The sequence below is a fragment of the Heterodontus francisci genome, chromosome 15 (genome assembly GCF_036365525.1).
Source record: "Heterodontus francisci isolate sHetFra1 chromosome 15, sHetFra1.hap1, whole genome shotgun sequence".
Classification (NCBI taxonomy): domain Eukaryota; kingdom Metazoa; phylum Chordata; class Chondrichthyes; order Heterodontiformes; family Heterodontidae; genus Heterodontus; species Heterodontus francisci.
The window spans coordinates 86,405,614-86,419,307 of record NC_090385.1 but is presented as its reverse complement, the minus strand read 5'-3'; the positions used below and the strand labels follow the sequence as shown (position 1 = coordinate 86,419,307).

General features: G+C 44.0%; 1 long non-coding RNA gene across 2 annotated transcripts in view; it reads left to right on the top strand.

Annotated features, from left to right (window-relative positions):
- The window catches only part of LOC137377938 (uncharacterized), a 259,765-nt gene extending 255,619 nt beyond the window's left edge, over window positions 1-4,146 (top strand). For both annotated transcript variants that reach the window (XR_010976523.1, XR_010976522.1), the window contains one exon: window positions 2,417-4,146. This is a non-coding gene — a long non-coding RNA (uncharacterized lncRNA). The remainder of the gene's footprint in view (window positions 1-2,416) is intronic.
- The last annotated feature ends 9,548 nt before the right edge of the window (window positions 4,147-13,694 follow it).

Below are 13,694 nucleotides of genomic sequence, written 5' to 3'. Positions count from 1 at the left end.
TGGGCCAGGGATGTGCAGTTTCCTGATTTGGAATCCAGCTTGTGTCAAAGAGTCTTAATAAACATTTCCATAACTAAACAAAAATTACCTCAAAAGTGCTCAAAAGTTAATCATTTATGCAATTTCCAATATCCTAATGCCTTAAAATGGTTCAGAGGAGATTTTTAAACCAAATTTCCCAGTGATATCTTTAATAGCAATAAACAGCCATCCATTCTTCATAAACAATCTCTTCCTTTCTAATTGTCATCAGTGAAGTCACGATCATTAGTGTTTCTGTTTACTTGTACTAACAGATGTTTTTATTATGTGAGGAATTGATAACAGAAAAAAAGTTTTGTTATTCACTTGCCTGCAATTAAAATTTTGAGAATTCAACCTCCTTTCTTTCAAACCCTTAAATCATTAACAGATGTAGGGATGTCCCTTTCAACTCTTATTGAAACACACTGCATGCTGGGAAATTCTGCCAACTGCACATCCTCTGAATGCAGTGGTACAATTGAAGGCTCTCTTAATTGTTGTGTGGTTAAAAATATCCAGCAGAAGCCATGGCTTTTGAAAGAGGCGAGGCCTTGAAGTGAGATCTTTAGTAAAGGTATCAAAAAACACAAGACAAATCATTGGGTAAAGTTAAAACTGTTAGTGTATTCTTTGGATTTTCGATTTGCTTAAAACCTCATTTGTACATGAGACATTTTGATTACTGGAGAAAAAAATGCCAGATGAAAATTTATTTACAGCATTTTGAGTAATCTGATTGGGTTATCATCAATTTGTGATGACATCGGAAAATTGAATGGGATATGTGGACATAGGAAGTTACAATGGAAAGATATTGACAAATAATGTGATAGAGCAATATATTAGGGATGATTTTCAAGGACTCATGTTGGTCTGTTCTGAATGGCTAAGAAATATTGCAAATCTTGTCGGAATGGTAATGTGTGAATCACAGTCAAAGTTTGTTTGTCCCCTATTGGTATGATTAGTCACCACTTCAGTGTATCTTTGGACTGGTGCAGGGTTACATTAGTAGTCGGAGTGTAAAATTATATTTAGGTGTAATTTGAAGGGATGTAGATGGAAGAATAGGGGCGTAAATTGTTTAGAAACGTCCAAGAGGCACTTGGACCTATTGGTAGTTTAGGCAAGGACTGAAGGGGAAACTCCAATGTGCAGACATGGGTCTGAAGGCAAATGACAACTGCCCAGTGCCCAACTCCGTGGCTACTGAGTAGATGGTTGTGAGAAGGGTGAACCTGTTTGCCACTTGATGGTAGCATGCTGACAAGGGACATTGCACTATGCCTGGAAGGAGGTGGAGGCAGGCTAGAAGCTGTTGCCAGGATGTTGCTTGGTATGGAGGGAAGGTCTTACGAGGAAAGGCTGAGGGACTTGAGGTTGTTTTCGTTGGAGAGAAGGAGGAGGAGAGGTGACTTAATAGAGACATATAAGATAATCAGAGGGTTAGATAGGGTGGATAGTGAGCGTCTTTTTCCTCGGATGGTGATAGCAAACAGGAGGGGACATAGCTTTAAGTTGAGGGGTGATAGATATAGGACAGATGTTAGAGGTAGTTTCTTTACTCAGAGAGTAGTAGGGGCATGGAACGCCCTGCCTGCAACAGTAGTATACTCGCCAACTTTAAGGGCATTTAAGTGGTCATTGGATAAACATATGGATGAAAATGGAATAGTGTAGGTCAGATGGTTTCACAGGTCGGCGCAACATCGAGGGCCGAAGGGCCTGTACTGCGCTGTAATGTTCTAAAAAAAAAAGCTATTGCTGCCTGGTAGTGTCATTGGGTCTTTCAAATTTTGGTTACATGTTACCCAAAGCCATTGTTGGATAGGTGGGAAAATGCCTATTGATATGGTTGGACATCGCTATTGAGGCTCTGTTGGCTGTTGAACATCCTGGAATGCCTTCTTTCAAGAACTACCGATAAGAATTAGAATTAGAACATTACAGCGCAGTACAGGCCCTTCGGCCCTCGATGTTGCACTGACCTGTGAAACCATCTGACCTACACTATTCCATTTTCATGCATAGCATACTGTGATTAGGGTGCTTTTAATGAAACACTCAAATGTTCACATGATCAGACATTCCTCTGTTTTTTAATATTTTTTTAAATATTTGTGCTTGGAGTGCTGTGTGCTTTACAGTCTATTCACACCGTCTCTCTACTAATGCTTTGTCTTTCAACACACCATTAACATACCGTTTGCCTTTGTTCCATGACCTTCTGGTCAGTTATTCTCTGTGACCTTGTCCTATGAACACCTTCTCTTTTGTTATCTCTTGCCCCATCCCCACTTTACTTGCTTAAAACCTTTCACATTTCTCATATCTGCTAGTTCTGAAGAAGTTTCACTGACCTGAAACGTTAACTCTGCTTCTCTCTCCACAGGTGCTGCCAGACCTGCTGAGTATTTCCAGCATTTCTTGTTTTTATTCCTCGGCTGGTCTTCCTTTCCTGGCTCCAAAAAAACTCTCAATATATGACCATTCCCATTGGGAAAACATATTGATGGAACAGCAAGATTAAAGCAGCAGGCCAAGTAAGGTTTATGTAAGTTGAAGCAACAGCAGGAAACATTCGTGAGAAGCAGCTACAGACAGATGCGACTAAAACAGTCAACCAGCAAGACTCCTCTTGGATGAACAAGGATGGCTATCAGGCTTTTCCAATGAAACCACAAACATTAGGCGGATGTCCTGAAGGAATGAACCACTATAGCCTTTCTTAAACTAATGGAAATGCACAATGTAAGAATATGCAACAAAAGCAAAATAGTGCACACTTACTGATGGACCTCCTAATAACAAGTCTATATGACATAAGGTTGATTGAATCAGTTCTATCTAAAATCTGGTTAAATAATATCTTACTCACATTTATTATTGGCTGCCAGGAAACTTGATGTCCCAGATATTAAGAGATAATTAAGATGTATTAAAAGTAGCATTGACAGACACTAATTATACCTATACAGGGATAGATGACAATGAATGTGTAAAAGTACATGACTCCCTCAAAGGGCAACTGAAACATCAAGTGAAAGTTACAAGAAATAGAGGAACAGGTAGACAACATAATTGATGACTTATATGAAGTGAGATTGCCTGTAGCACAGCCATTAATCAGCACGTTGTAGTTGACCACATTGTTAGACTTTGGAATGACCAAACAGTGCGGCTTAAAATAGTGTGGCATACAGCTGCCAGTAGATGAAAGTGGAAGGGAGTGCTTGTGTTACTCAACTGAGAAAGGAATAGGTACAAAACTAAAGGGCATCTAAAAATGAAACTCTGAGCATCTGTTGCCAAAAGTGAACAAAACCTGCAAGCAGTCGATCCTGTTTAACATGCAAAACAAATATGGTTTCATAGAAACATAGTCATGAAGGTGCTTCCATTATTAATATTTTTTGAGGACTCGCGTTTAAAGATTGTGAAAATTGGTTCATTTGAAAGACTGAAGAGATGCCTGGGTTTAGTTTCTTTAAAGGTTATTGGAAGGACATTTTGGATTTGTTTTTAACAAAACACTTACTGGAAGAGACAATAAAGGTTAAATAAACATAAGGAGCCTTGCTGGCTTACACAGAAGTCATATATCTAGGTTTATGGTTGTCTGGAGTTTTTGCTTTCTGTTTTGAGGCTGGACTGTTTGAAAGGTCAGTTGGTGTATAGCCTGCTAAGAGAAAAGCCACCCAACTCATCCTGTTCCACCTCTTTGAGAAACTCTGAGAATCCAGTGTGAGAACTGGAGAAACTGTTGCAGCATTTCTCTTTGAAGCTTCTGGAAGACTTCCTCTCGACATCTCCTGAATGAGGTGCTTCTGAAAAGATCCCAGTGACAACAGCATGTGTCTAATGACACCTGTCTATGTGTACCAGGACTCCACAACGAAGGTCATTGGGAGAATTCCATATCTTATTCTTCAAGAATTGACAATAACTTGGCCAAAGTATTTTGTTTTAAATTGATCTCTGCAGTAGGTGGTAGGAGAATGGTGGGGATGTGGTAGAGAATATAGGGTTAATGTAGGATTAGTATAAATGGGTGGTTGTTGGTCGGCACAGACTCGGTGGGCCGAAGGGCCTGTTTCAGTGCTGTATATCTAAATAAAATAAATAAACCAGTTTTTACATTTGTCTTTATTATTTCTTTGTGTGTTAGGTTATTTTAGAAGAGCTCATGAAGTTTATGCTTACATATTTCAAATTGTGTTAATAAGCTTTGCATCTTTGTTGATTTATTATAAAACAAGACATATTCAATAATTTTGTTGTTTATTAAATAAACCTGGTTGGTGAATTTTTATTCTGGAACTAATATAGATAATGTATTTAATTGGCCATTTCGGTAACTGGGTAAAACATTAAAATATATGTTGTGACCAGTGGAGTAGTGGAACTAGAGAAAGACAGTGCATTCCTCCAACTTCAGTCGTAACATATAATTGGGGGCTCATTCGGGATAACTCAAAGCCGACAAAGTGCAATTCTAAGTGGTGTAATAATTGTTGAAAAGGGGAAAAGGAAAATGCCAGGGTCCTTATGCATTAAAGTTTACACTACCGGAATGGCTACTTTTGATGCAAATGCATTTGTGTAACAGTCTGGAATAAATTATGATTCTTTAAAGGTGTTATCCAATGGCGAGCTGTTAAGTGTGGTGGAACACTTGAAGATAGATATTAGATCAAAAGCTAGGAGAACTGAAATTTAGAGACTGGTGGGCAGACAGCTGAAGATAGAAGTGAAAGAGCCAGAGGGATGAGAAAAATCGGAAGAAGACAAGGTTCACCTATTCAGTTGGATAGGAAGATGTTAGAACTAGAATAGCTGAGAGAGGAAAAGGTAAGAGAAAGGGTATTCTGAAGGGAGCAAGCAGAGTGGCAGAAGAGAAAATGGGCAAAAGAAAGAGCAAAAGAAAGAGAAGAAAAGGAAAAAGAAAGGGCATTTCAATGGGAGCAAGTAAAGCAGCAAGAGAAAGGGCGAGAGAGAGAAAGGGAATGCCAGCTTAAAAGTTGGAACTAAAAAAAAAGCGTGGCCTCGACCCTGATGAAAATTCTGATGAGGAACGACCTGTCTCCAACCCAAGACCCAATGGGGAGCTGTTTAAATTTGTGCAAGCTCCCCTAAGTTTGAGGAAAGAGATGTAGAGGCATTTTTCATTTATTTTGAAAAGATAGCAAAACAGATGAGGTCGCCGCAAGAAAACTGGACACTGCTCATGCAAAGTAAACTGACTGTCAGAGCTCATGAAGTTTATGCTATGCTTTCTGAGGAAGCTTCTACTGATTATGAAATAAAAAGAAGAAATTCTGGAAATACTCAGCAGGTCTGGCAGCATCTGCGGAGAGAGAAGCAGAGTTACGTTTCAGGTCAGTGACCCTTCAGCACTGACCTGAAACGTTAACTCTGCTTCCCTCTCCACAGATGCTGCCAGACCTGCTGAGTATTTACAGCATTTCTTCTTTTTATTTCAGATTTCCAGCATTTGCAGTATTTTGCTTTAATTCTACAGATTATGAGATGGCAAAAAAAGCTATTCTTGCTGCTTATGAAACTTACAGGCAGAAATTTTGGACCCTCCCGGAAACAGCCTATGCAGACTGATATAGAATTTGAAAGGGTAAAGCAAATTAACTTTGATTGTTGGATGCAGGCACTAAAGGTAGAGGCCATGTATGAGACCCTTAGGGACAAAGTTCTCCTGGAGGAATTTAAAAATTCACTCCCTCCATTAGTAAGAACCCATTTAGAGAACCAGACAGGCAGCTGAGATGATTGATGATTACGAGCTTGTCCACAAGCCCAAGCCCTGTTTCTGTCACCCCCACAGATGATAGAAGGCGGGAGGGTGAAAGGAAGGCAAGTAGCCAGGGATGAGAAGGGACAGCTGAGAATGCTCCAGAATCTCTTGCTCAGGCCAGAAAGGAAGGTGCTGAGGATGGAAGTGAGGTCTGAAAACCAAAGTGTTTCCATTGCTGCAAGGTGGGATACCTTCCTGCAGAATGCTGGATGTTGCGGGGTAAATCCATGGCACTTATCGGGGGTACACAAGGCCAATGCAGCGAAAGGGGCCCTGGCCGAGTGTACGACAAAGCAAGCTGTATCTCTGACTGCAGCTGTAAGGCCAAGTTTAAAAAAAAATGCTGTGAATGCCTGAGAGCTATAGGGAGTTCTTATCAAAAGGAACAGTAACTCCTTATTCCTCAAGTGAGGCAGGTAAACTGATGGTTATACTTAGGGATATAGGAGCCACCCAAACTCTTTTGCTGGGGAAAGGCATGACTTTTCCACCAGAGAGCGCATTGAATGCCAAGATTTTTGTGATTGGGCAGCACAGTGGTGCAGTGGTTAGCACCGCAGCCTCACAGCTCCAGCAACCCAGGTTCGGTTCTGGGTACTGCCTATGTGGAGTTTGCAAGTTCTCCCAGTGACTGTGTTGGTTTCCGCTGGGTGCTCTGGTTTCCTCCCACAGCCAAGGACTTGCAGGTTGATAGGTAAATTGGCCATTGTAAATTGCCCCTCGTGTAGATAGGTGGTAGGAGAATTGAGGAAAGGTGGGGATATGGTAGGGAATATGGGGTTAATGTAGGATTAGTATAAATGGGTGGTTGTTGGTCAGCACAGACTCGGTGGGCCAAAGGGCCTGTTTCAGTGCTGTATCTCTCTATGACTCTATGAATGGTATTGGTGGGGAGTATATACCTGTACCTTAGTATTGGAAGCACTTGGAGTGTGACCTAATGTCTGGAATGATAACCATAGGAGTTGTTCATAATTTGCCTGTAGATGGAGTTGACCTACTCCTGGGGAATGATTTGGCCAGAGCAAAGGAAGTAGCTTCTCCAGTAGTCACAGAAAGGCTAAGTGAGGTCAAGAAAACGGAGCAGTTGCAGGAAAAGGTGCAAGGATTTTTTTCCTTCATGTGTAGTGACCCGAGCAATGGCTAAACAAGTTCCGTTGTCGGAGCTCAAATTGGCACCAGAGACAGATGTTTGGCAATCTGAAACTTTTTGGGGGGATTTGGATAATCCGAAGAAAATGTTCAGTAATTGTTTTCTGATTGAGGCTCAGCAAGCCGATCCAGCGTTAAGTAAAGTGGCACAATTGGCTCAAACCGAAGTTGAAGCAGATGGAGTTCCAGAATGTTACTGTATTAAAAATGGGACTCTGATGAGGAAGTTGAGAGCTCCTCACAGATCCTGCAGATGAAGAATGGAGGGTGGTTCACCAGTTAGTGGTACCGCCCAAGTATTGCTAGGAAATATTAAGGATGGTATATAAAATTCCGATGGTGGCACATATAGGGAAGACCCAAGCATGTATAAGTCAACATTTTACTGGCCAGGTCTTCATAAGGACGTGGTGCAGTTTTGTAAAATGTGCCAGATTGTTGGAAAGCCACATCTGCAATGAAACTGGCACGTCTAATTCCCATACCAGTTTTTGGAGAACCATTTAGTAGGGTGTTGGTAGACTGTGTGGGACCTTAACTGAAAGCAAAAACAGGACATCAATATAGACACACAATTATTGACATGGCTATGCAGTTTCCAGAGGCCATTCCCTTGAAAAAAAATTCTGCTGAGGTAGTAGAGAAGTTCTTCACATGATGTGGTTTTTAAAAAATTCATTTATAGGATGTGACTAGGCCAGCATTTATTGCACATCTCTAATTGCCCTTGAGAAGGTGGTGCTGAGCCGCCTTCTTGAACCGCTGCAGTCCTTGGGGTGTAGGTAGACCAATAGTGCTGTTAGGAAGGGAGTTCCAGGATTTTAACGTAGTGACAGTGAAGGAATGATGATATAGTTCCAAGTCAGGATGGTGTGTGGCTTGGAGGGGAACTTGCAGGTAGTGGTGTTCCCATGCATCTGCTGCCCTTGTCCTTCTAGGTGGTAGAAGTTGTGAGTTTGGAAGGTGCTGTTGAAGGAGGCTTGGTGAGTTGCTGCAGTGCATCTTATAGATGGTACACAATGCTGCCTCTGTGTATTGGTGGTGGAGGGAATGAATGTTGAAGGTGGTGGGTGGGGTAGCAATCAAGCTGGCTGCTTTGTTGTATATGGTTGTCGAGGTTCTTGAGTGTTGATGGAGCTGCACCCATCCAGGCAAGTGCAGAGTATTCCATCGCACTCCTGCCTTGTGTCTTGTAGATGGTGGACAGGCATTGGGGAGACAGAAGGTGAGTTACTCACTGCAGAATTCCCAGCCTCTGACATGCACTTGCAGCCACAGTATTTAAGTGGCTGATCCAGTTCTGCTTCTGGTCAATGGTAACCCCCAGAGTGGTGTTAGTATGGGATTCAGCAATGGTAATTCCGTTGAACATCAAGGGGAGATGGTTAGATTCTCTCTTGTTGGCGGTGTCTGGCATGTGTGTGTCATGAATGTTACTTGACACTTATCAGCCCAAGCCTGAATGTTGTCCAAGTCTTGCTGCATATGGACACGGGCTGCTTCAGTATCTGAGGAGTCGTGAATGGTGCTGAACATTGCGTAATCATCAGCGAAAATCCCCACTTCTGATCTTATGATGGAGGGAAGCTCATTGATGAAGCTGCTGAAGATGGTTGGGCCGAGGACACTATCCTGAGGAACTCCTGCAGTGATGTCCTGGGACTGAGATGATTGACCTCCAACAACCACAACCATCTTCCTTTGTACTAGGTATGACTCCAACCAGCAGAGAGTTTTCCCCCTGATTCCCATTGACTCCAGTTTTGTTAGGGTTACTTGATGCCATACTCGGTCAAATGCTGCTTTGATGTCAAGGGCAGTCACTCTCACCCCATCTCTTGAGTTCAGCTGTTTTGTCCATGTTTGGACAAAGGCTGCACTGAGGTCAGGAGCCCAGTGGTCCTGGTGGAACCCAAACTGAGCTTCAGGGAGCAAGTGCTGCTTGATAGCACTGTTGACGACTCCTTCCATCACTTTGCTGTTGATCGAGAGTTGACTGATAGGGAGGTAATTGGCCAGGTTGGATTTGCCTGCTTTTTGTGTCCAGTGCATACTTGGGCAATTTTCTTAATTGCCGGCTAGATGCCAGTGTTGTAGCTGTACTGGAACAGCTTGGCTAGGGGCGCAGCTAATTCTGGAGCACAGGTCTTCAGTACAATTGCCGGAATGTTGTCAGGGCCCATAGCCTTTGCAGTATCCAATGCCTTCAGCCGTTTCTTGATATCACGTGAAGTGAATCGGATTGACTGAAGACTGACATCTGTGATGCTGGGGTCTTCAGGAGGAGGCCGAGATGGATCATCCACTTGGCACTTCCGGCTGAAGATGGATGCAAATGCCTTATCTTTTGCACTGATGTGCTGGGCTCCCACATCATTGAGGATGGGAATATTTGTGGAGCCTCCTCCTCTTGTTTGTTGTTTAATTGTCCACCACCATTCATAACTTGATACGGCAGGACTGCAGCGCTTAGGTCTGATCCGTTGGTTATGGGATCTCTTAGCCCAATCTATCGCATGCTACTTCTGCTGTTTGGCATGCAAGTAGTCCTGTGTCGTAGCTTCAGCAGACTGACACCTTATTTTGACGTATACCTGGTGTTGCTCCTGGCATGCCTTCCTGCCCTCTTCATTGAATCAGTGTTTGTCCCCTGGCATGATGGTAATGGTAGAGTGGGGATATGCCGGGCCATGAGGTTACAGATTGTGGTTGAATACAATTCTGCTGCTGCTGATGGCCCACAGTGCCCAGTTTTGAGTTGCTAGATCTGTTAGAAACTTATCCCATTTAGCACGGTGGTAGCGCCACACAACACGATGGTGGGTATCCTCAATGTGAAGATGGGACTTCGTCTCCACAAGGTCACTCCTACCAATACTGTCATGGACAGATGCATCTGCGACAGGTAGATTGGTGAGGACGAGGTCAAATGGGTTTTTCCCTCTTGTTGGTTTCCTCACCACCTGCTGCAGGTCCAGTGTAGCAGCTACGTCCTTTAGGACTTGGCCAGCTTGGTCAGTAGTGGTGCTACCGAGCCACTCTTGGTGATGGGCATTGAAGTCTCCCACCCAGAGTATATTCTGTGCCCTTGCTACCCTTAGTGCTTCTTCCAATTGGTGTTCAACATGGGGAAGCACTGATTCATCAGCCGAGGGTGGGGCGGGGGGTGGGGTGGGTTGCGCAGGGTGGGCAGTAGGTATTAATCAGCAGTAAGTTCCCTTGCCCATGTTTGATCTGATGCCATGCGACCTTATGGGGTCCGGAGTCAACGTTGAGGGCTCCCAGGGCAACTCCCTCCGAACTGTATACCACTGAGCCACCACCTCTGGTGGCTTTATCCAGCCAGTGGGACAGGACATACCCAGGGATGGTGATGGTGGTGTCAGGGACATTGTCTGTAAGGTATGATTCTGTGAGTATGACTCTGTCAGGCTGTTGCTTGAATCGTAGAATCATAGAAAGTTTACGGCACAGAAAGAGGGCACTTGGCCCATCGTGTCTGTGTCGGCTGAAAAACGATCCACCCAGTCTAATCAATTTCCAGCATTTGGTCCGCAGCCCTGCAGTTTACAGCACTTGAGGTGCATATCCAGACTCCTTTTGAATGAGTTGAGGGTCTCTGCCTCAACTACCCTTTAAGGCAGTGAGTTCCAGACCATCACCACCCTCTGGGTGAAAATGTTTTTCCTTATCTTCCGTCTTATTTTTCTACCAGTCACTTTAAATCTATGCTCCATCGTCACTGACCTCTCTGCTAAGGTGAATAGACCCTTCACCTCCACTATATCCAAGCCCCTTAAAATGTTGTACATTTCAATCAGATCTCCCCTCAGCCTTCTCTGTTCCAAGGAGAACAATCCCAGCCTATCCAATCTTTCCTCATAGCTACATTTTCCAGTCCTGGCAACATCCTCGTAAATCTCCTCTGTACCCTCTCTCATGCAATTACATCCGGCTGGATTTTGTAGGGATCTCGCTGTTGGAATCTGCGGCACGGGTGCATGAAGATTGCCCGGATGAGTCCCGCCACGGATCTCGCGCTGGCAGGGCCCGTCCCAATCTCCACGGAAGTGGAGAGGCCTCGTGGTGCCGCCCCCAACCCCCGCCGCTTGGCGACGGGACCACAATATACATATTTAAATCAATTTGCATACCTGACTTAATTGCAAGCCCGCCTCCGCCTCCAGTCCCGTTGTAAACTTCGTGCTGCTAGCCGGCGCTCCTTTGCTTTCCGATCTCCATCTGGGGAATTGAGGCGCGACACTGGTTGGGAGCGGGGAGCAGGTCAGTTTTCCTGTGCGGGGTCGGGGTGGAGGGGGGGGGGGGGGGGGGAAAGCAGTGAATATGTCTTCTCATTGGTGGATGGGATGGTGGGAAGGGGTAAAGTTTATAGTTGATGCACTTTGAGGGGGGAAAGGTCATTTGAAAAAAGGAAAGTGTTTTGGGCTGGAGAGGGCAAGTATTTAATATTGTGCTTATTGGGGGCGGGGGTGGTGGTGGCATGGGAAAGGTGTAAAAATACAGGTTTTAATTTTTTTACTCAATGCTTCCTCCTTTCGTATAAAATCCTGGAAGGTCTCAAAGCTCTTTAAAAATGGCCTCAGCACCTGCGCACAGGCAGCTGACGCCATTGCCAATGATGGACAGGCCGCCCCCTCTGTGTGTTTGGGGGGTTCGGGGCAGCCCATTCCAGCTATTTAAATGAGCCACCGCGCTTGGAATCGCGGCGGCTCTTTGGCGTGCATGTGCAGGCCGCCATTTCTTTTGTCTGCCGCCGATTTCGGTGGCGTGCCGAGAGAATCAAGCCCATCTTTTCTGTAATGAGGTGACCAGAACTGCACACGTTACTCAAGTTGTGGCCTAACCAATGATTTACACAGTTCCAGCATAACCTCTCTGCTCTTATATTCTGTACCTCGGCTAATAAAGGAAAGGATTCCATATGCCTTCTTAAACACCTTATTGACCTGTCCTGCTACCTTCAGGGATCTCTGGACACTCACTTCCTCTCCCATTAATCGTGTATTCCTATGCCTTGTTTGACCTCCCCAAATGCATCACCTCACACTTCTCTGGGTTGAATTCCATTTGTCACTTTTCTGCCCATGTGACCAGATCATCAATATCTTCCTGCAGCCTGCAGCTATCCTCTTCGCTATCTACCACACAGCCAATCTTTGTGTCGTTTTCAAACTTCTTGATCATGTCCCCTACATTTCCATCCAAATAATTAATGTATACTACAACAAGTAGGGGACCCAGTACTGAGCTCTGCTCACTGGAAACAGCCCCCTCCAGTCCCAAAAACACCCGCAAACAATTACCCTTTATTTCCTGCGACTGAGCCAATTTTGTATCCAACTTGCTGAATTTCCATGGGATTTCATTTTTTTAACCAGTCTGCCATGTGGGACTTTGTCAAAAACCTTGCTAAAATCCATGTAGACCATATCAACTACACTACCCTCATCTATCTTCCTTGTTAATTCTTAAAAATTCGATCACGTTGGTCAGACAAGATCTTCCCTTAACAAATCCATGCTGCTTGTCCTTGATTAATCTGTGCTTTTCTAAGTGACAGTTTATCCTGTCTCTCCGAATAGATTCCAATAATTTGCCTATTACTGAGGTCAGACTGGCGTGTAATTATTCGGTCTATCCCTCTTTCGCTTTTTAAACAGAGGTACAACATTAGCAGTCCTCCAATCCTTTAGCACCACAACTGTATCCAGTGAGGACTGGAAAATGATGGTCAGACATTCCACTATTTCCTTTCTTGCTTCTTTTAACAGCCTGGGGTACATTTCATCTGGCCCTGGTGATTTAGTCTGTGGGACGGCTCTCCCAATTTTGGTACAAGCTCCCAAATGTTAGTGAGCAGGATTTTGAAGGGTCAACAGGGCTCGGTATGCCGTTGGCATTTCCAGTGCCTACGCTGATGCTGGGTGGTGTGTCTGATTTCATTCCTGTTGTTAGGCTTTGTAGCAATCTGATATAACTGAGTGGCTTGCTAGGTCATTTCAGAGTCAACCACATCACTGTGGGTCTGGGGTGACATGCCAATCTCCTTCCCTAAAGGACATTGGTGAAACAGATGGGTTTTTACAACAATCAACAGTGATTTCATGGTCACCATTAGATTAGCTTTTTTAATTCCAGATTTTTATTGATTGAATTCAAATTTCACCATCTGCCGTAATAGGATTCAAGCCCAAGTCCCCAGAGCATTAGCCTCGACCTCTGGATACTAGGCCAGTGACATTACCACTATGCCACCACATTTCCATGCCAGTTACCGGTTAAGATCTAGTCAGATCAGGTTTCTAATTTTTTGTCTAAAATTTTTCAGGCAGTTATGAGTAATCTGCATATAACACAGTTAAAATACTCAGCATGCCACCCACAGACACAAGGGGCTTTAGAATGGTACCATCAGACCCTCAAAACAATGATCAGGGCATACTGTCATGAATATCCCCATGATTGAGTGAAAGGGCTGGAATTTCTTTTGTTTGCCACCCGGGATTCACCTAATGAGTCTACTGGTTTTAGTCCTTTTGAATTAGTTTATGGTGTCATGGAAGTGCTTTTTTCCCCTCTGTTTAAAAACTAAAGGGGGTCTGTGTGCCTTTAAGACTGAGAGCAGTTTTGATATTCTCTGGGAACAGTGTGTGCGCTGCAAGCATATTTCCTAACCAATGGCAAGAGA